We start from the raw sequence: 22,822 nt of genomic DNA, 5'->3' as shown, positions 1-22,822 counted from the left end.
GCCAGGGGGTAGGGGGAGTTATGAAACTTGGAGTGCAAGTTGGACATAAGCAAGGACGTCTTTGTTGAAGAACAGTGTTAAGTTCCTGGTTGGATGGAAAGTGGCGTGTGTGGGGGCATAGTTCTTCTAGAGAGAAGTGCTACTTTTTATGTGAGGGTAGAGTATTTCCCAATTTTTGCAAGTGTCTAGAACCGCATGGCCATGGGCTCTCTTTAGATCGGTCCCCCCTGAGGTCGACAGAGCTGCAGGGACAGCTCCTCCAAAATGGCGGAGGAGCATCGCCCCGCCTACTGCAAGCACAACAGGCAAACAGTAATAAATCAAATGGATTCATAATAATGTCATTTTATTGTGCCACCAGGTCGCGCTGTGTAGAGGCAGGAGGTCTGAATCCCTACTGCAGGATTACTGCTGCCCCTTATAGTTTGCATGTTGGGTTGGCCGGCTGCCAACCTACGGCCAGCCCGACGTGCACATTGTACACCCAGCAATCCCATGACTGTGAAACAGCCGGGGAATTGCTGGCCCAGAACCCCAGCCTCAAAATGAGCGCTGGGTTAGTGTGCTCCTGCAAATCCTGGAGCTGCTCTCAGGCTGGAAGCAGCTACAGGATTGGTCAGGAGTCGCGTTCCACTGAGCAGGAAGGGAAGTCCTTACCTTTCCTGCTCGTTAACATCACACCACCATCGCCGGGAGTGCGGCACTGAGCTGAACATAATTGAAGTTAGTTGGGGACGTGGCGCCCCCTCATAGTTTTGTTTTGCCAGCCACCGCTGCAGAGCTGACCAATAGAGAAACCACATCTAGTGGCTCACCCCCAGGCAGGCCTGTGTTGACAGATACAAGCCTGTATAAACGGATGTAGTAGAACTAAAGCAGGAAAAAGACAGGTTTACAACCCTCTTCATTGAAGATGAATGAGGTATTTCTGTGTGAACAACCAGAAGCATGTGTGGATAGAAACAGTCCACTGTGGGTGAACTTGCATCACGAACTGGCCAGTATTGTTATAGGCCAGTGTGGGCTGCCTTTCAGCGGGCATAGGCCTGTGTGATTAGATGCAAGCCAGTGTGACTGTACTGCATTGAGTACTTGCCATTTTAGACAGATACAGGCCATAGCAGACTGCACTGCATTAGATACAGGCCTATGTGGACAGGTGCAGACTACTGTGGACAGATTAATTCCAATGTATTTAGACCCAAACCATTGTGAACACATGAAAGGGTTGGTGGACAGATGGAAGCTTGCACAGACAGCACAAGCAAACATATAGGCAGCCACGTAACAGATCCAGGCATCCAGAACCTTCCACTAGCGACTCCAGGTGGGTGCAGTGTTGTGGAAATATATTGTACCAGAGGTGACATTGGCTTTGAGAAGGGCAGTAGAGATGATTTTGTGTGGAATTTACAGCCCACACTGGATTTAATGTAGCTGCAGTGTAGGTGGAGAAGGGAATACTTTATATTTTTTAATAGTACGTTGATACCGGCCTGTCTTAGTAAAGACATTGATCTGAGTAACGCTAGAGGTTCAGCCTTATGGATTTGGTTTGTTCAGCTAATGTCATGGGCAGTCCTTTGATAAATGGTTCTGAGTGGTGGACGCAATAGTTTATATGTTGTGGAAAGATAAGTAAGGGATTCCAGTTCAGTGGTTGTGTTTACATATATAGAATGGCATCCAACCCTTGTTGGTGGCTAGTTTATTCTTTTGGGAGGCATAGATTTCAGGTTATAGCTGGGAGTCATCCTGGTATTGATGTGCAATTTACTTTCTGTTGCAGAGTTTGTCAAGCATGTGTACTTTACAGGCGGGGCTAGCCATGCTACGGATTCATGACCTGAAGGTGTTGGACTTGGCCAGGGTCATTAAAGTACACAGGATGAGACTAAACTCGTACGCCGATGACACCCAACTGGTGCTGGCCGTACACAACGATGGACTAGCTGTTGCAGACAGTTTCCAGGAGGGAATACTAGCCATAAGCTCCTGGACGGCACTCAACGGCCTAAAGTTGAATTCCGAGAAAACGGAAGTAATGACTTTTGGCAGTCTATCCCCTAGTTGGTCCCCCACCTGGTGGTCAACTGATTTGGAATCTCCTCCAGTACCTGTCACAAAGGTCAGGATTCTGGGGGTAATGTTTAATGACAAACTTTCGTTCATCCACCATGCGAACGCGGTCGTTTCCTCATCCTTCTACACCCTTAAAATGATAAGGAAACTTCTACCATTCCTCCCCCCCATCATGTGCACACTGATTATGTCGAAAGTCGACTATTGCAACAGACTCCTCCTAAATGCACAGGAGAAAGTTCTCAACAAAATGCAGCAAGTTCAGAACTCAGCCACCAGAATTTTGTCCAGCACCCCCAAATTCAAATCAATCTCTCCAGTCATACGTCAACTTCACTGGTTACCGATCAGAAGTCGTACCAAATTTAAAGCACTTTGCATTGCATACAAAGCGATCAACAACTCTAGACCTGAATTCCTAAAAAAAGTACTCTGTCCCTACACCCCTAACAGAGCCCTGCGCTCTTCCTCAGCCCATCTTCTTACCATTCCCCGCACAAAGAAAACATTATGAGGAGATAGACGACTCACAGTTGCTAAAGCCTGACTATGGAAATCCCTCCTCCTTGTCATCAAAACCAGTCCCACCCTCCTGTCCTTTAGGAAGCTAGTAAAAATCTGGCTCTTCAACCAGTAGTCACCCATCGTAACTGCTCTTCTATTCACTCCACAGCGCCGAGACACCCCAGGATAATTGCGCGCTATATAAATTGCACAATTAAAATAAAATCAAATAAATAAATAAATAAGGTTACACACAGATCTTTGCTGCATTGCAGATTAATTCATCAATTATTGCTACAGAATGACGCCTCATCCCATGCAATATGTGGCTCCAAATATAGATGAACTGCTAGAGGAGAGAAGTTGGCACTGTGCATCCCTACAGTGAATGTGGAAGGAGAAAAGGTGAAGTTCCAAGTTGGGTGAGTTGAGGTGTTTGGGAGTGGTGGATCAAGAGGAGAACATCTCCACTAATGCCAGACAGGAGAAGAGTACAGAACAGCGGCCAAAAATGTGAAACATGTTGATGGGGCCTCACAACACGATCAAGGAGGCATCACAGCTGCTGAGGATTTTACCATTTTGAATGCACTGTCTACCATACATAAAGCTCTGTTTAAGTGCTCTTCCCGGGGCAGAAGCTAGACTGACAATGTAGGGATTCCTTTTTTATGGATGTGCAGGTCTGTGTGCAACAGGGTTTTATCAAGCTGACAACAGATTTTTGAAAGGGTGGGAGCTACTATAGAATAGAATAGAAGAGTATTTCTATAGCGCCATACTATGCCATACTATGCTTCTTTGGGTTTAACAGGGCGGTGTTGTTGTGGTAGGTATCTGCAACACATTAGGGAAAGGAAAGCTTTCACGGAGATGAACCAGCCTGCGCAGAACGAGACCCTTCCGGCCCATGGCAGGCTCAGGTAGAGCTCCCGTTATCACTGGAGGCTTCATGGAGTCGATGCTATGTAAGTTAGTGCAGGTTAAGTATGGAGAGAGTTGACTTATGACCTAGCTAGTGGAAGTTAAGGGGCATTAGTGTTGACCTACCTACAAAGTAATGGAAACTTCATTGAGTCAATCAATGCATCCACACTTTCTAATACTATATTATTACGAGATTTCAACTTGCATAGAAATAATGTCAAGTACCCCACAGCGGCTGCACTCTGTAGCCTGCTCCAGGGCCTCAACATGACTGAAACTTGCAAGGGAGCAACACACAGCAAATGTGCCACCCTCAACCTCATCATTGCTAAACCAGGTTGAGTAAATATGATAGACATCACCCCAGTAGACTGGTCAGACCGCCATCAAATTATCTTCCAAATATCCACACAAGAAACCAAATTTAAAGGGCAAAAGAGAAGGGAAAAACCATGGGTGAAGGATTTCAGCAACATAAACAGAGCAGAACTGTTCCTGCCTAGGCACCCCGGTCTGACCAAATATTGGTTCATGATCTAACGCAATTCTACAACACCAGTATGACCGACTAAAACTAAAAAGGCTAAAGGAAAACCCATCATTACCTTGGTTCAATCACGACATTAACAGTGAAAGAAGACAAGTAAGACGGGAACATCTACGGAGGAACGGCCCAAAAAATTACCCACCTCAAACAACTGAGAATGAACACAATCTCTTACAAAAAGGCGACCCTGAAAGCCAAAACAACAGCAATTAGGTTTCAACCTGATACAGTAAAGAACCAACATAGAAAACTCTTTGACACTATAGAGCAAAACTCAGGAAAACTTGCAGAACCCACAATGTTTAACAACTTGATGGACATTTGTATCGCTTTCTCAACTTTCTGCAAAGACAAAATGGCAACAATAGGCAACTCTATTCCTAACTTAGCAAGTACTCAACCTATAGAATCCACCAACCCCCACCCTCACAACACACAACATATATGTCAACTTACACCCCTCAAATGTCCCAAGGAAAAACAGAGCCATCTGGAACAGTGTCAGACCTATGTCTGAGAGAGAAATCCAGAAAACTATGCAAGCAATGAAACCTACTAAACATTTTGATGATCCCATTCCCTCCAAGTTAGACGTGCCCGACATGAGACACGACCGAAGAGAGCCATGAGCGAAGGTATGGCACATATACCAGCCCATTTTTAGCATATGAGGGTGCAGCCACAGCACATGACACCCCGGAATTGTTAGATGTGAGCATATCACTGCTCCTCATCAGTTTTGTACTTCTAGATATTTCCGCCACTTTTTGGATTAACTGAAATAAGAAAGCCACAAACTGAACCACCTACTTTTGGGTATATATATTGAATTCAGCCCTCTCCTGGGCGTTCAGGCCAGATCCCTCTGGTGGCGACCGAAAGTAATAAGCAAGGGGCTTTTGACGAAACTCCCTACCACTCACTTAAAATTAGACAAATGGGTGTTCCTAACAAAGGTGGTTGGTAATTGTCATTCCCACTGAAACGTGCATTGACCTGGTTGCTTTGAACCCCCAACCGACATCACCATTGCGGATATTGTTTGAAGCTTTCTCTCCGTTATTTTCAGCGGTGTATGTCTGCGTGGTTGGGTAGTTTATGTGTGAGATGTGAGTGTGCTGCTGCGTATGAGGTTAGAATGGCTGTGTGTGGTTGATTATATAGGAGGCACAGCAAATGTTATCACTGTTAATTGTCCTATTGCATTTGTATAGTTTCTAAATCTGTCTTAGCATTATAGGCAAAATATTTGATGTATTACAATGAAGAATAACAGCATATTTGCATGTATGAATAACCTGTGGTCTCACAAACATGTTTTTAATCTTGTATAATCAGATTATTTCTTCTTTTTTGTATCAATATGAACTAGTGAAAAAATATATAAAATATATAAAATATATAATATATATATATATATATATATATATATATATATATATATATATATAATACAAATATACAAATCATTGTGTTCATGTTCATAACCTAATAATTCCTATGATGGACCGCCCATAGAGCTCTAATTAGCCTATAAGGAAGCAATGCAGGTCCTACAGGAGTGTATTCTAGTGCTTTCTTTTTTTCCCCTAGCTCCTTGGCCTAAAAAGTATTCTCGGGGGTACCTTTCCTCATATAACCCATTTCCTCACACATACTGAAAAAGACCCATCAATATGGTACTCTCTTATGGACTAAAATTGTGAATACATCACTCCAATCAGGATCCCTCCCATATTGCTTGAAGATGGGCAAAGTATCCCCCTGCTAAAAATAAAGGAATCTGATCCGAAAGACTAGAAAAACACCTAACTGGTATCCAGTCTGCCTCTCCTGGCAAAATTGATAGAAAAATGCACCCACAATCAGCTATGTGAACAAAGTAAGAATTTTGACCTACTAGACAATCACCAATCTGGGTTTAGGCCGGGACACAACACTGAGATTGCCATGCTGAACATTCTAGATGGCATACTCCTTTTACTAGAACAGAATAAATCCTGTCTCCTGGTACTTCTGGATTTATCTTCGGCGTTCGACAATGTCAACCACAAACCACTAAGAGAAACTCTTGAAATTCGAAAGGGCCTATCAGGAGCTGTCCTGAACTGGTTCACCTCCTTCTTGCAGAACAGACAACAAGGAGTCAAAATCAACAACACCCTATGTAATGTAACAGACGTTGACAAGGGCGTTTTACAAAGATCTATAATCTCACCAACGCTCTTGAATATTTACATTGAACCACTCACTGAAACCAACCAATCAAAAATATCGGGTCCAGGTTTCAAGTTCCTGTTCGGGCGCCAAATAAAGGAAGTGACACAAAATGGGTCACTCACAACCACCCCTCTGCCTTTAAAACAATGAAGATTTGATCAGACAGTAGAGAATACAAACCAAAGTTAATGTATTAATATTGTGCTGCAGCGGAGTCCAATCTGACTAGCCTCCTGTGATGGGTGATGAGGGACTGACTCCAGAACACTTGGTAATACAGAATATGCTTTCCAACACGACCCAAGTCCCGCCCAAACTTGAATTTTCCAGCTCAGGCCAAGATGAACAAAGACACACAATTATGAACGATGGCACAGGGCTAGGAACATGCTATCTCGACCCCTAGGTCACTTGGCCAGTGCCTAACATTCTAAGGTGTGGGAACGGGTCTCTCTAACAGCAAAGATATGCAGCAATAAATGGTACATTCATTAGTGCAGCGAAGCTTCAACCTTGAGAAGTACAAGCTGGGGGCGCGGGGCAGCCTTTCTGCTGAGGCAGGCATTGTGAGACAGAGACTTGATCATAGTTACAGACAAGATGACGCCAATAAAGATGGCACCATGAATGCTAACTTAACACGGAATAGAGTTTAAGCATAACAAAAGGGCATATCGATTCTGAGTATTATGGAAATAATATTTCAAATCTAACAACTCCACTATATATCAAACTATCCTCTCAACAGGATAACCAGAGACTAGAAAACATCCTGAAGAAAACACAAGTCTGACTGGCATGAAACCATCTAAAAAACATAATCCGCAATAAACAGAATTCATTCACGTATCTCCACATCTCGGAACCCAACTACCTCAATTATGATCTCAATACCTCAACTCGTTAAAACTGCACCCCAACCATCTGCGACTCCATAAAATCACTAGGCATAAAATCACTAGTCACTTGCATGTTTAGCTTTGCAAGCTAAACATGCAAGCTCACATACAAACTGCATCCAGGAATGCCATCCTTCATCTAAACATTTTAAGAAAACTAAAACCCTTCGTACTGCTTGAAATGGTGGTTCAGTCTCTAGTGCTGTCTAGACTAGACTATAGGAATGCTACACTCATAGGTCTGCCGAAAGCCAGCTTTGCACCAATGAATACAACACTAAATGCAGCAGTAAGGCTGTTAACAGGTACATGTTATTATGATCCCATTTCTCCATCACTCAGAGCCCTCAACTGGCTCCCAGTCGAAGCTAGGATTCAACTAAAAATTGCATGCATAACACACAAAGCTCTACACAATTTTGGTCCAAAATACTTAGTGAACAGAATCAATCTTTCAGGATGCGGAAGAGAATCTAGACGTGCTAAATCCCTCATTCTAGAACCAGCCAGATTCAAAAATAGGAAAACTCCGTGCCGCACTTTCACCAGATATGCTCTATAGCATGAAACTCCATTCAATCCTCAAAGAGAACAATTACCTCATTCAGACTGTTCAAGAAGGATGTTGAAGCTTTACTTGTTGAAAAACATGTGGCCTAAGAGAACTACTCTGAAACGGACATTTACCCTCTTCGTTATTGTTACCCATTGGTTTATACCTTACCCTACGAACTTTATACATGATAACTCACTTGTAACTATCATCCACTCTATTTAATTTGTGTACATAATTGTTAGAGACCGTACTCTTGGAATCCTATGTATATACAGCGCATCTTAAATGACTAGGATCCTGACCATAACATAGCCCTCTTCAGATCTCTCTATGTTCAGTGCTCGGATACCTTGATGGTCATGTATGTGTTTCATAAAACACAAAAATACAGAAATGATGCTGTGCAGGTTAAGTGGGGTTACAGTTGATCTGGCTAGAAAGCAATTGAAGCTTCGTTGAGTTAATGGTGCTGTGTAGGTTAGCTGGAGTTAGAGTTGACCTATCTACCAAACAATGGTATCTTTATTCAGTCAATAATGTTATGTAGGCTAATGGAGGTTAAGCTGTGGAGGTAAAGTGCAGTCAGAGATGACCTATCTACAAAGCAATGGAGATTGTTTAGCCAATGGTGCTGTTTACGTGAGTGGAGGCTGAGTTGGGTTAGAATTGTCCTAGATACAAAGCAATGCTTCGTTGATTCAATGAAGTAGAATAGGTTAGTCGAGGTTCAGTAGTATTAGAGTTGACCTTGCTACAAAGCAATCGCGAGCCATTCAGGGGAAGCTAATGCAGGCAGGGCCATCAAAATTACCTGAGGATTACATGTGGATGAGATGTATTTTTCGTAAGAGAATATTCAATTCTTTCCTCAAAAGCAAGATTAAGTGAGCTTTCCACATCTGGGTGGGTAGCGAGTTCCTGATGGCAGGAGTAACTGGTCTATACCCTCCTTCGTTCTTGATGAACTAGAGAGGTTATTTAGAGCATTCGGGATGTTGGAACATCATGGGCAATCTGTAGTTGGACATGGTAAGGGGTATGTTCATTAGAGAATGCAAAGGGAATAAGGATGTGATCTAACCAGCCCACCTTTCCATATTGTGAGGGGGCTATAGCCCGATTGCATCATTTATTGAGGGAACAACAGAAGAAGGACTTGTATCATGAGGTGGTGAATGATCTATTAGTGATATTGGAATTGAAAACTTGTTTTCACTGACCATTAAGGGAGGATCTACAAGGAAATTAATTGTTCATACAACCTCTGAAGAAGCTAGTGTTCGCAAAACACGTATTGGCTTGGCTGTGTACATTATAATGTGTAATGTGTTGATGAAGATGGCTAAATGTCTTTGATGTAATCATCACAGCAAGAAAGAAAAGTTTTGCCAGTGTTTTTCAAGAAGATCATGAAATAAAAGAAATAATGATGGACATTTGATGGTGTTGTGAGTATCTTTTCCAGTACATAACCTACCATATGGATGATTCCCTAAGAGGAAAACATGAAACTGAGTATCAGCGCCGGGCATTTCCTCTATCTTTTCTCTTCTTTCAGATTATATAACCAGCCAACCTAGATTATGTCTGGAGCTGGAGGGGACCTGGTAAGTTATCATCAGACCCAGACTATTGTCAGCCATATTTATGGGAGTGGAGAATACCAACTGTTGTTTATTGTAACAGCTTGTAACTACCACTGTTGTTTAATGAGAGAACTGGTTTACTGCCAGAGTAAATGTTGGCAGAGCGTGGGTGTAGATATTGCATATTGAGTATGGGGCATCAAACAACATGTAGTGCACACACATCATTGTGCCAAGCAAAATGCAGCACAGCATAACATACAATGACCCACTGCAGGAGAAAAATCATTGAGTCACATACTGAGAAATGGTGCATGTAGTAGACATCTCCAACACTTATTGAACCTGCATAGGAGGGGCACCGGGCTTTGAGAGTAGGCTTCTTCTGCGTTCTGTGGCTTTGCTTAGTGATGCCTGGCATTAGATACTCGATGCACTCACACGGGTAGTTGGCTTCGCCAGGATTGACTGGATTGGCTTAGTGAGACCTGGCATTGGTAGTGCATTGGACTGACATAGGAAGGACTATGGGCATAGCTAATAGACTTCTATAGCACTCTTTAGATTGGCAGATCCAATCCAAAACATGTCTACAAGGAGTAGCTGTCAAGTAGGAGCAACAAGGGGTTGCAGGTGGTGAAGTAAGATACACAATTGAAATGAGACTTGATTCCACAAAGGACCTAGTTCTAATCCCTAAATTCTCTTAACTTGACTCTGCAGCTCCCACGGCCATCATGTTCTCCCAATATCCATGACATGAGACCAGTTTGGACCCTGAACTTTAGAACTTTCAACGGTGTAAGCCCACCTGGAAGTGCCCCAATAACCCAGCATGGCAACCCAGCTCCAACCAGGCCTTGCAGTAGGGGCAGGGTTGAACACAAGCAAGAAACTGCACCTTTCTGTCAGTAAAATATCACAGTGAGAGGTGGTTTCAAGGAATACATTTCTTTGACCCATCACCTTTATTAATATCCAAATATTGGAGCACAATCACCAAACCACAAGTAAATCATAAGTGGTCAATGACTGTAGACCTGCTTTCAAACCTGATGGCAGAACATAAAAGCTAAAGATAGTGAGAGAACCTACAATGTACAGACAAGCCCTTGAGAAACACACACTCTACAGGCAGATAAATACACACAGACATAACAAAATGCACACAACATCACATATTATTTAACTCGCACCCATACCAATACACACTTTTGAGACCTTCAGTTGTGTGTGTCCCAGAGCCATAATACAATACACTTGGCAGACAGTCCATAGCAGTGTGGCAATGTACATACTGGAGAGCTTACATTATCTAACAGGCCCTGCCAGTGACAGTGATCATAGGGCCTTTGACAGATTAACTTCCAAAGTGGTCGGTGCCATATAGCCACCACAACACAGTGCGGCTTAGCAGCGTATTTATGCATGTGAAAGACCCCCAAATGGGCAGCCACTTGCACAGTCATTTATGACCTTCCTTCTGTGGTGGGGAAGGAGAGCTCACAAGAGTGACAGACAACCCCAAAGCGTACCTCTCAGTGGTTAATTTATGGAAATATAAGTGCCGGGACTCTCGTCAGGAGGCAGCTTCCACCAGCCCATTGCTCCTATTAGCGCCGCCTATAACAGAGCCAACTACTAACCATGAAACCCTACAAGTGGGAAGAGGTTGTGGTGTAACAGCCAGAGCTGTCGACTTTGGAGCTGGGGAACCAGGTTTGAGTCTCGGTACAGTCTTACAATCCTGTGATTCTAGGCAAATTGCATAATCTTCCTGTGCCTACCAAAAATGAATGAGTTCTTAACTGGTGCTCATGAAAATCACTCCATACCTTTGGGTCGAGTTTGCGTTATAAGTGCCGGTGTTGAAGATTAAGTGCCAGTGCCGAGCACTGGAAATCCCAGTCTCAAATTAAGCACTGGTACCTCTTCAGGGTCCCATGCAGGCCTTGCACTTGTTCAGTGCTAGGCTCACGGCAGGGGAGGGCCACCTCACAGGGTGCCTCTCATGTAGCCGCACAGCGCCCTATGATGCGGACTGCAGTGGTTCATGGTGGTGATGGGCCACCATGCAGGGGCCTCTCTGCAGACCTCGAGCCTGAAGCTCCTCAAAGAATGGGCTGCTAGGGTGTTCATTACTAGGCAGGGCAGGCCACTGCACTGCATCTGTGCTGCTGGATTCTCTAAGCAGTGCCAAGCACCTCCCAGAAGCATTAAACCATGCAAGGCAGGTTCAAAGACAAACAAGGCCCTCTACCTCACCTCAGCAAAGCTCAGCAGCTCAGACCTTCTCTGAGGTTCTGAATCCTTCAAGGAAGACTGACATTGGCTCTGTCTCTTGCCCAGTCCTGTTTTTTGCCTGGTACACAAAGCTCCAGACAGTCAAAAGGTGAACACATGGTCAACTCAGTGGCTTCACTCTTGACCAGTCTTGGAGGCAGGTGACATTTCAAGTTGTCCAAACATATTCAAAGATTACCCCACATTTCTAGGGGAACCCACGCCCTGCAGAATAAATTTCTCTTTCAGGTAGCTTCATCTCCATGAAAGAATGAATATTGAATTTGTAGAGCGCGAGCGTAGCCCAAGGGCGTCAAGGCGCTGAATGCAAAGCATCAGGAAGCGATGAGAGAGGGAACATGCTCAGACTCCATGGCAACCTTAGGTGCTTCATACATGTACGGGGTGCTACAGCCTTGATATCCCACCTCACATGCATTCATAGCTCCCACGTACATGCGACGCGTACTCCAGGGGAGTGAGGGAGTTCGGCTCTGACCCGCTGCTCGGATATACAGCTTAGATGGCAACTCCACAGAAGTGAAGGAATGGACCAATATGATCACAGCATTAAATTGCACCCCTACCCTAGTGGGCTCAGCGAAATCACTAGGAATCACACTAGATGAGAAACTAAATATGAAAACCCATATCAACTCAATGGCAAAAAGCGCCCGCTACCATCTGAACTACATCAGAAAAGTGAAACCATTCATATCCAAAGCAGACCTCAAACTGGCAGTTCAGTCTCTAGTTATCGCGAGGATTGAATATGGATGTACGACGCTAGCAGGGCTACCAAAAATTTCAACAGCACCTCTGAAGGCATGTCTCAATGCAGCTGCAAGACTGATCACTGGATCAAGTAAATTTGACCATATTTCGCCACACTTGAAGGCATTAAATTGGCTACCGTACGAAGCCAGAATCCAGCTAAAAATGGCATGCATAACACACAAGGCGCTCCACCACAATACACCCAGCTACCTTGCTCAGAAAATTAAACTATCTGGAGGAAACAGACCAGCCAGGAGCACAAAAGAGCTGATGTTGAGACCAGCCATCTTCCGGAAGAAGAAAACTTACGACAGAGCTTTCTCAGGAGCAGCCCCTAGAATCTGGAATTCACTTCCTTCAAACATTAGAAAGGTTGAAAACACAATATCCTTTAGGAGGGAAACTAAGATCTTCCTAATGAGTAAATTCCTTCCATAGACAAGACACGGGAAGTCAGAATTCATGTTCAATGACTGGAACTGAATCAGACTCAGAAAATAAACTATTAGGATCGATTGATTCGGTCACACATTATATTTTGCTTTGTACTAAACCTTGGTTCATAATATATGTTGATATTCTTTGTAGAAATTTGTACTGATATTTTCACTCTATATGCCATATATGTACCTACCTCATAATGTTGTGAAAGTTACTACAACAATACAGACTATAAGTACCTCATGTAATGTGAAGCGCTCTGATACCCAAGGGTCTTGTTCGCGCTATACAAAACTCTTAATAAATAAATAAATAAATAAAACTCCCACATTGAAGTTCAGGTAAAAATGGCTGCACCGCACTACTAGAATCAGCAGCCATCAACCACTGGTGCCACAGCCTGGGGGTGGTGATGGTAGTCACCCCTCCATGCTAAAAGAAATAACACTTTGGGTTGTCCCCAAAAATCCTAAGAACACCCGGTCAGTAGTCCACGCGCCATAATCACCCACCTAACCAGTCAAGACACAGGAGTCGCTGGCACTACTAAAACAAAAAATGTCAGGCCAACCAGAACAGTTAAAATGAGGAGCAGGTTGTCACGTGGAGACTGCACCAGGGACATTAGATCCCACAAGACCTGAAACAATACCTATGGATCCCAAGGCAGTACCACCGTAAGGCCCACGGGAGTACTAATAGGGCCAGAGGCCCCCCTGCTTAGATACCCGTGACACTTCTCGGTCAGGTCAGAGGCAGAACTCCTGAAAGAATGGGACAGTACCTATAAGGTCAGCAGCAGTCCTATATAAGGCAAGGGGCAGTATTTCTAAAAAGCCAAGGACAGTAAATCTAGACAGCCAGGGTCAGCACCTCTATACCATTGAGGACCGTACCTCTATAAGGCCAGGGGCAGTACATCTGTAAGACTCTGGCAGTACCTCTGTAGAGCTTTGAATATTATCTATGACGTCAGAGGAAGTACCTCTAGAAGAGTCTGGGCAGTGGCCTCTGTACCAGAGTCAGGGGGCACGGCCAGAGGGAGTACCTACCTCAGAGCTCTCGGCACTGCTCAGGGCCAGAGGGAGTACCTACCTCAGAGCTCTAGGCACTGCTCAGGGCCAGAGGGAGTACCTACCTCAGAGCTCTAGGCACTGCTCAGGGCCAGAGGGAGTACCTACCTCAGAGCTCTAGGCACTGCTCAGGGCCAGAGGGAGTACCTACCTCAGAGATCTAGTCACTGCTCAGGGCCAGAGGGAGTACCTACCTCAGAACTCTAGGCACTGCTCAGGGCCAGAGGGAGTACCTACCTCAGAGCTCTAGGCGCTGCTCAAGGCCAGAGGAGTTCCTATCTCAGAGCTCTAGGCACTGCTCAGGGCCAGAGGGAGTACCTACCTCAGAGCTCTAGAGACTGCTCAGGGCCAGAGGGAGTACCTACCTCAGAACTCTAGGCACTGCTCAGGGCCAGAGGGAGTACCTACCTCAGAGCTCTAGGCGCTGCTCAAGGCCAGAGGAGTACCTACCTCAGAGCTCTAGGCACTGCTCAGGGCCAGAGGGAGTACCTACCTCAGAACTCTAGAGACTGCTCAGGGCCAGAGGGAGTACCTACCTCAGAACTCTAGGCACTGCTCAGGGCCAGAGGGGTACCTACCTCAGAGCTCTAGGCACTGCTCAGGGCCAGAGGCAGTACCTACCTCAGAGCTCTAGGCACTGCTCAGGGCCAGAGGGAGTACCTACCTCAGAGCTCTAGACACTGCTCAGGGCCAGAGGGAGTACCTACCTCAGAGCTCTAGGCACTGCTCAGGGCCAGAGGGAGTACCTACCTCAGAGCTCTAGGCACTGCTCAGGGCCAGAGGGAGTACCTACCTCAGAGATCTAGTCACTGCTCAGGGCCAGAGGGAGTACCTACCTCAGAACTCTAGGCACTGCTCAGGGCCAGAGGGAGTACCTACCTCAGAGCTCTAGGCGCTGCTCAAGGCCAGAGGAGTACCTACCTCAGAGCTCTAGGCACTGCTCAGGGCCAGAGGGAGTACCTACCTCAGAGCTCTAGAGACTGCTCAGGGCCAGAGGGAGTACCTACCTCAGAACTCTAGGCACTGCTCAGGGCCAGAGGGAGTACCTACCTCAGAGCTCTAGGCGCTGCTCAAGGCCAGAGGAGTACCTACCTCAGAGCTCTAGGCACTGCTCAGGGCCAGAGGGAGTACCTACCTCAGAGCTCTAGAGACTGCTCAGGGCCAGAGGGAGTACCTACCTCAGAACTCTAGGCACTGCTCAGGGCCAGAGGAGTACCTACCTCAGAGCTCTAGGCACTGCTCAGGGCCAGAGGGAGTACCTACCTCAGAGCTCTAGGCGCTGCTCAAGGCCAGAGGAGTACCTACCTCAGAGCTCTAGGCACTGCTCAGGGCCAGAGGGAGTACCTACCTCAGAACTCTAGAGACTGCTCAGGGCCAGAGGGAGTACCTACCTCAGAACTCTAGGCACTGCTCAGGGCCAGAGGGGTACCTACCTCAGAGCTCTAGGCACTGCTCAGGGCCAGAGGGAGTACCTACCTCAGAGCTCTAGGCACTGCTCAGGGCCAGAGGGAGTACCTCCCTCAGAGCTCTAGGCACTGCTCAGGGCCAGAGGGAGTACCTACCTCAGAACTCTAGAGACTGCTCAGTGTCAGAGGGAGTACCTACCTCAGAGCTCTAGACACTGCTCAGGGCCAGAGGAGTACCTACCTCAGAGCTCTAGGCACTGCTCAGGGCCAGAGGGAGTACCTACCTCAGAGCTCTAGGCACTGCTCAGGGCCAGAGGGAGTACCTACCTCAGAGCTCTAGGCACTGCTCAGGGCCAGAGGGAGTACCTACCTCAGAGCTCTAGACACTGCTCAGGGCCAGAGGGAGTACCTACCTCAGAGCTCTAGGCACTGCTCAGGGCCAGAGGGAGTACCTACCTCAGAGATCTAGGCACTGCTCAGGGCCAGAGGGAGTACCTACCTCAGAGCTCTAGGCACTGCTCAGTGTCAGAGGGAGTACCTACCTCAGAGCTCTAGGCACTGCTCAGGGCCAGAGGGAGTACCTACCTCAGAGCTCTAGGCACTGCTCAGTGTCAGAGGGAGTACCTACCTCAGAGCTCTAGACACTGCTCAGGGCCAGAGGGAGTACCTACCTCAGAGCTCTAGGCACTGCTCAGGGCCAGAGGGAGTACCTACCTCAGAGATCTAGGCACTGCTCAGGGCCAGAGGGAATACCTACCTCAGAGCTCTAGGCACTGCTCAGTGTCAGAGGGAGTACCTACCTCAGAGCTCTAGACACTGCTCAGGGCCAGAGGAGTACCTACCTCAGAGCTCTAGGCACTGCTCAGGGCCAGAGGGAGTACCTACCTCAGAGATCTAGGCACTGCTCAGGGCCAGAGGGAATACCTACCTCAGAGCTCTAGGCACTGCTCAGTGTCAGAGGGAGTACCTACCTCAGAGCTCTAGTCACTGCTCAGGGCCAGAGGGAGTACCTACCTCAGAGATCTAGGCACTGCTCAGGGCCAGAGGGAATACCTACCTCAGAGCTCTAGGCACTGCTCAGTGTCAGAGGGAGTACCTACCTCAGAGCTCTAGACACTGCTCAGGGCCAGAGGGAGTACCTACCTCCGAGCTCTAGGCACTGCTCAGGGCCAGAGGAGTACCTACATTAGAGCTCTAGGCACTGCTCAGGAGTGCTCATAGGGTCAGAGGTAGCACTTACGGGTGCTGGGAAGGGGCATTTAGTGCCCGATGGGTTACCTCAGAGGCCTGGGACAGTGCCTCTTATAGGACCCGAAAGAAAGCCAATAGGATTAGGAGTGCCTGGGAATCCAGGGGTCAGAGGGAGCGCCCACCTCAGAGTCCTGGGCAGGGCTTGGATAAGGGCAGGCGGAGTTTGTCCAAGGCCAGGGGAGCCGCTCCCTGGAATGTAGGGCAGGGTGGCTCCCGAGGGAGCAGTGCATGATGGGATACACACATTGCCTCTCTGTGGGAACCTGCGCCCCCTCCAGGAGCAGCGCCTGTGCTCACCGCAGCATCACAGAAAATGCTGATGCGCCAGGATGAGCAGCGACCTTGAAGCTCGCGCCCAGAGGCGCGCGCGTGGGAATGCGGGGCTTTCCTCCTTACATCACTTGGAACACGTTTCACTCCGGGAGGCGGGGCGTGCATTTAAAGCAATCAGCAGGTATCTACAGTACTGCAAGCGCCCCCTCCTAATTGCATCCAGACCATTTTTTAAGGGGGTTCACAAACGTCCATTCTTTACCAGAGGTGTGGCGTAGCACCTGCACTCTGTACCTCTGTCCTTCTTACTGTGCTATCTCAGGACCGAGACATCCTTTCTGTCCCAGAGGTGTGCCTCAACACCTCAGTTCTGTACCTCTGTCCTTACTGTGCTGTCCCACTACTGAGACGCTCCATTCTGTCCCCGAGGTGCGCCTCAACACCTCAGTTCTGTACCTCTGTCCTTACTGTGTTGTCCCAGTACCAAGACTCTCCTTTCTGTCCCAGGGGTGTGCCTCAACACCTCAGTTCTGTACCTCTGTCCTTACTGTGCTGTCCCAGTACCAAGACTCTCCTTTCTGTCCCAGGGGTGTGCCTCCACACCTCAGTTCTGTACCTCTGTCCTTACTGTGCTGTCCCAGTACCAAGACTCTCTTTTCTGTCCCAGGGGTGTGCCTCAACACACCTCAGGTCTGTACCTCTGTCCTTACTGTGCTGTCCCACTACTGAGACTCTCCATTCTGTCCCCGAGGTGCGCCTCAACACCTCAGTTCTGTACCTCTGTCCTTACTGTGCTGTCCCAGTACTGAGACTCTCCTTTCTGTCCCCGAGGTGTGCCTCAACACCTCAGTCCTGTACCTCTGTCCTTCTTACTGTGCTGTCCCACTACCAATACTCTCCTTTCTGTCCCAGAGGTGTGCCTCAACACCTCAGTTCTGTACCTCTGTCCTTACAGTGCTGTCCCACTACCAAGACTCTCCTTTCTGTCCCAGAGGTGTGCCTCAACACCTCAGTCCTGTACCTCTGTCCTTACAGTGCTGTCCCACTACTGAGACTCTCCTATCTGTCCCCGAGGTGTGCCTCAACACCTCAGTTCTGTACCTCTGTCCTTCTCACTGTGCTGTCTCACTACCAAGACTCTCCTTTCTGTCCCAGAGGTGTGCCTCAACACCTCAGGTCTGTACCTCTGCCCTTCTTACTGTGCTGTCCCAGTACCGAGACTCTCTTTTCTTCCCCAGAGGTGTGCCTCAGCAACTCAGTTCTGTACCTCTGTCCTTACTGTGCTGAGCCACTACCGAGAGTCTCCTTTCTGTCCCAGAGGTGCGCCTCAGAACCTCAGATCGGCACCTCCGTCCTTACTGTGCTGCCCTAGTACAGAGACTGTCCTTTCTGTCCCGGAGGTGTGCCTCAGAACCTCAGATCGGCACCTCCGTCCTTACTGTGCTGCCCTAGTACCAAGACTCTCCTTTCTGTCCCAGAGGTGTGCCTCAACACCTCAGTTCTGTACCTCTGTCCTCACAGTGCTGTCCCACTACCAAGACTCTCCTTTCTGTCCCAGAGGTGTGCCTCAACACCTCAGTCCTGTACCTCTGTCCTTACTGTGCTGTCCCACTACTGAGACTCTCCTTTCTGTCCCCGAGGTGTGCCTCAACAGCTCAGTCCTGTACCTCTGTCCTTCTTACTGTGCAGTCCCACTACCAAGACTCTTTTCTGTCCCAGAGATGTGCCTCAACACCTCAGTTCTGTACCTCAACACCTCAGTTCTGTACCTCTGTCCTTCTTACTGTGCTGTCTCACTACCAAGACTCTCCTTTCTGTCCCCGAGGTGTGCCTCAACAGCTCAGTCCTGTACCTCTGTCCTTCTTACTGTGCAGTCCCACTACCAAGACTCTTTTCTGTCCCACAGATGTGCCTCAACACCTCAGTTCTGTACCTCTGTCCTTCTTACTGTGCTGTCCCAGTACCAAGACTCTCCTTTCTGTCCCAGGGGTGTGCCTCCACACCTCAGTTATGTACCTCTGTCCTTACTGTGCTGTCCCAGTACCAAGACTCTCTTTTCTGTCCCAGGGGTGTGCCTCAACACACCTCAGGTCTGTACCTCTGTCCTTACTGTGCTGTCCCACTACTGAGACTCTCCATTCTGTCCCCGAGGTGCGCCTCAACACCTCAGTTCTGTACCTCTGTCCTTACTGTGCTGTCCCAGTACTGAGACTCTCCTTTCTGTCCCCGAGGTGTGCCTCAACACCTCAGTCCTGTACCTCTGTCCTTCTTACTGTGCTGTCCCACTACCAATACTCTCCTTTCTGTCCCAGAGGTGTGCCTCAACACCTCAGTTCTGTACCTCTGTCCTTACAGTGCTGTCCCACTACAAAGACTCTCCTTTCTGTCCCAGAGGTGTGCCTCAACACCTCAGTTCTGTACCTCTGTCCTTCTCACTGTGCTGTCTCACTACCAAGACTCTCCTTTCTGTCCCAGAGGTGTGCACCTCAGGTCTGTACCTCTGCCCTTCTTACTGCGCTGTCCCAGTACCGAGACTCTCTTTTCTTCCCCAGAGGTGTGCCTCAGCAACTCAGTTCTGTACCTCTGTCCTTACTGTGCTGAGCCACTACCGAGAGTCTCCTTTCTGTCCCAGAGGTGCGCCTCAGAACCTCAGATCGGCACCTCCGTCCTTACTGTGCTGCCCTAGTACAGAGACTGTCCTTTCTGTCCCGGAGGTGTGCCTCAGAACCTCAGATCGGCACCTCCGTCCTTACTGTGCTGCCCTAGTACCAAGACTCTCCTTTCTGTCCCAGAGGTGTGCCTCAACACCTCAGTTCTGTACCTCTGTCCTCACAGTGCTGTCCCACTACCAAGACTCTCCTTTCTGTCCCAGAGGTGTGCCTCAACACCTCAGTCCTGTACCTCTGTCCTTACTGTGCTGTCCCACTACTGAGACTCTCCTTTCTGTCCCTGAGGTGTGCCTCAACAGCTCAGTCCTGTACCTCTGTCCTTCTTACTGTGCAGTCCCACTACCAAGACTCTTTTCTGTCCCAGAGATGTGCCTCAACACCTCAGTTCTGTACCTCTGTCCTTCTTACTGTGCTGTCTCACTACCAAGACTCTCCTTTCTGTCCCAGAGGTGTGCCTCAACACCTCAGTTCTTTACCTCTTTCCTTCTTACTGTGCTGTCCCACTACCAAGACTCTCCTTTTCTGTCCCAGAGGTGTGCCTCAACACCTCAGGTCTGTACCTCTGCCCTTCTTACTGTGCTGTCCCAGTACCGAGACTCTCTTTTCTGTCCCAGAGGTGTGCCTCAGCACCTCAGTTCTGTACCTCTGTCCTTATTGTGCTGTCCTAGTACCGAGAGTCTCCTTTCTGTCCCAGAGGTGTGCCTCAGAACCTCAGATCGGCACCTCCGTCCTTACTGTGCTGCCCTAGTACTGATACTGTCCTTTCTGCCCCAGGTATGTGCCTCAGCACTTCAGTTCTGTACCTCTGTCCTTCTTACTGTGCTGTCCCACTACAGAGACTCTCCTTTCTGTCCCAGAGGTGCGCCTCAACACCTCAGTTCTGTACCTCTGTCCTCCTCACTGTGCTCTCCCACTACCGAGACTCTCCTTTCTGTCCCAGAGGTGTGCCTCAACACCTCAGTTCTGTACCTCTGTCCTTCTTACTCTGCCGTCCCAGTACCAAGACTCTCTTTTCTGTCTAAGAGGTGTGCCCCAACACCTCAGTTCTGTACCTCTGTCCTTATTGTGCTGTCCTAGTACCGAGACTCTCCTTTCTGTCCCAGAGGTGCGCCTCAGTACCACAGTTCAGCACCTCCGTCCTTACTGTGCTGCCCTAGTACCGAGACTGTCCTTTCTGTCCCAGGTATGTGCCTCAGCACCTCAGTTCTGTACCTCTGTCCTTCTTACTGTGCTGTCTCGGTACAGAGACGCTCCTTTCTGTACCAGAGGTGTGGCAAAGCAACTCAGTTCTCACCTTCGTCTTTCTTACTGTGCTGTCCCAGTACCGATACTCTCCTTTCCGTACCAGAGATGTGCCTTAGCGCCTCAGTTCTGTCTCTACTGTCACAGAAGTCTGGCACAGCAACTGCATTTTGCACCTCTGTCCTTCTTACTGTAATGTCCCTGTACCAAGACACTCCTTTCTGTACCAGAGGTGTGGTATAGCACCTCAGTTCTGCACCTCTGCCGTCATTGCTGTACTGTCCCAGTACAGAGACACTCCATTCTGTACCAGACGTGAGGTTCTGCACCTCTGTCCTTCTTACTAAGCCTGGGCAATGAACTCCGCTCCGCTCGTGGGGTTTGCAAAGTTTTCCGCACTCCGCTTTACACGGAGCTAGCGCAGATCGGAGTTTCTTTACTCTCTTCCACTCATCAACGGAAATAAAGACTTTTCAACACATGCAGTCCGATTTCTCATTGCGACGGGTTGCACTCGCATTCAAAAACTGTCCGATCGCGTTGAGAAAGCTGCTGCTCAAGTAAAATATCTACTCGAGCGGCAGAAAAAAGCAGCACCTGCTTGCACTCACTTGTGCTGTGCATGGTGCCGTTCGTGATGATTGCACAGTTGGACAAAATCCGGCACTGAAAATCACTGTACACAACTTTTATCTAACACTCCGCCACTGGCGGAGCTCCGTGTAGCGCGGCAGAGGTTTTTTTTGCACTTTGCAGAGTTCCGCATAGTGAAGCTCAGCGAACTCCACCCAGGCTTACTACATACTTTGCTCTCCCAGTACGAAGACACTCCTTTCTGTACCAGAGGTGTCGCTCAGCACCTCAATTCTGAATCTCCGTTCTTCTTACTGTACTGTCCCAGTACCAAGACTCTTCTTTCTGTACCAGAGGTGTGGTCTAGCACATCAGTTCTGCACCTCTGCCATCATTGCTGTACTGTCTCAGTACAGAGACACTTCTTTCTGTACCATAAGTGTGGCTCAGCACCTCAATTCTGAACCACCTCCCTCCATGTGTGTGTGCTCTCAGTTTTGAGACATTACTGAGACACTACATTCCCACAATTCCAGTACCTTGACACTACTCTTCCAACTATTCCAGAACCAGGACCCTACTCTGGCTACTATTCCAGTACTGTGACACTAATCTTCTAACTATTCCACCACCGAGACGCTGGTCTTCCAACAATTCCATTATAGAGACAGTACTCATCCAACTATTTCAGTACCAAGACACAGTTCTTCCTACTATTTTAGTAACATGACACTACTCTTCAAACTATTTCATTACCTGGACACAGGTCTTCCAACTATTCCAATACAGTGACACTAATCTTCCTACTATTCCAGGACTGTGACACTACTCTTAACTATTTGAGTACCGAGACGGTTCTCTTCCAAATATTCCAGTAGCGACACTGCTGACTCGCCATTTTGCCTTTTTTTGCTACCAGCCACGGGTCTCTCTAAATACTGAAACACTACTCCTCGACTGGCTTGAGTAGAACTACTGTACGTCACAACTCAAGCCACTCAATGCTATTCGAATACCGAGACACTACTTCACCACTATAAGTCACTGCCCACTCCCTAACTGGACACTACTGTGCAGCCGCACCTCAATCCTCTGTCCGCAACCCTACCCCAGTTCTCTTCAACCACGGTGACATAGCGCCGCTCCTACGCTGCACCTCTGCCCTCTGACTGCTCCCCGCTCCTCGAGTCTATTGCAGTGGCGGCAGCTCTGCATAACAAAAAATTACGTATTACCGCTGCCTGCCACCGTCTTGGGGATCTTCCGCTCCGGTCCCGCCCTCACGGCCTGGTGCACACTGCGCCGGCTCCTAGACGCCAATCAAGACACTGCTCTCATACTGTTAATACAGCATGTGAGCAGTGCTGTGATTGGCCTGAGCAGGCTGGTTTGACGCTCGCTCAGGTTCGCGGAGTCTGTGCGGCTTCTCCACCGGCTGTGCAGCACAGCTCGGGTGAAGACAGATCTACGTGCGCATTAAGGTTTGGCCGGCCTTAGGCAGTCGGCTAAACCG

At 48.0% G+C, this 22,822-nt stretch overlaps 1 long non-coding RNA gene across 1 annotated transcript in view; it reads right to left on the bottom strand.

Moving 5' to 3' along the window:
* The window catches only part of LOC144770747 (uncharacterized), a 502,054-nt gene that overhangs the window by 294,368 nt on the left and 184,864 nt on the right, over nt 1-22,822 (bottom strand). The window lies entirely within an intron of this gene.

Source organism: Lissotriton helveticus, chromosome 7 (genome assembly GCF_964261635.1).
Source record: "Lissotriton helveticus chromosome 7, aLisHel1.1, whole genome shotgun sequence".
NCBI classification, from domain to species: domain Eukaryota; kingdom Metazoa; phylum Chordata; class Amphibia; order Caudata; family Salamandridae; genus Lissotriton; species Lissotriton helveticus.
This window is presented reverse-complemented; position numbering and strand designations above follow the sequence as displayed.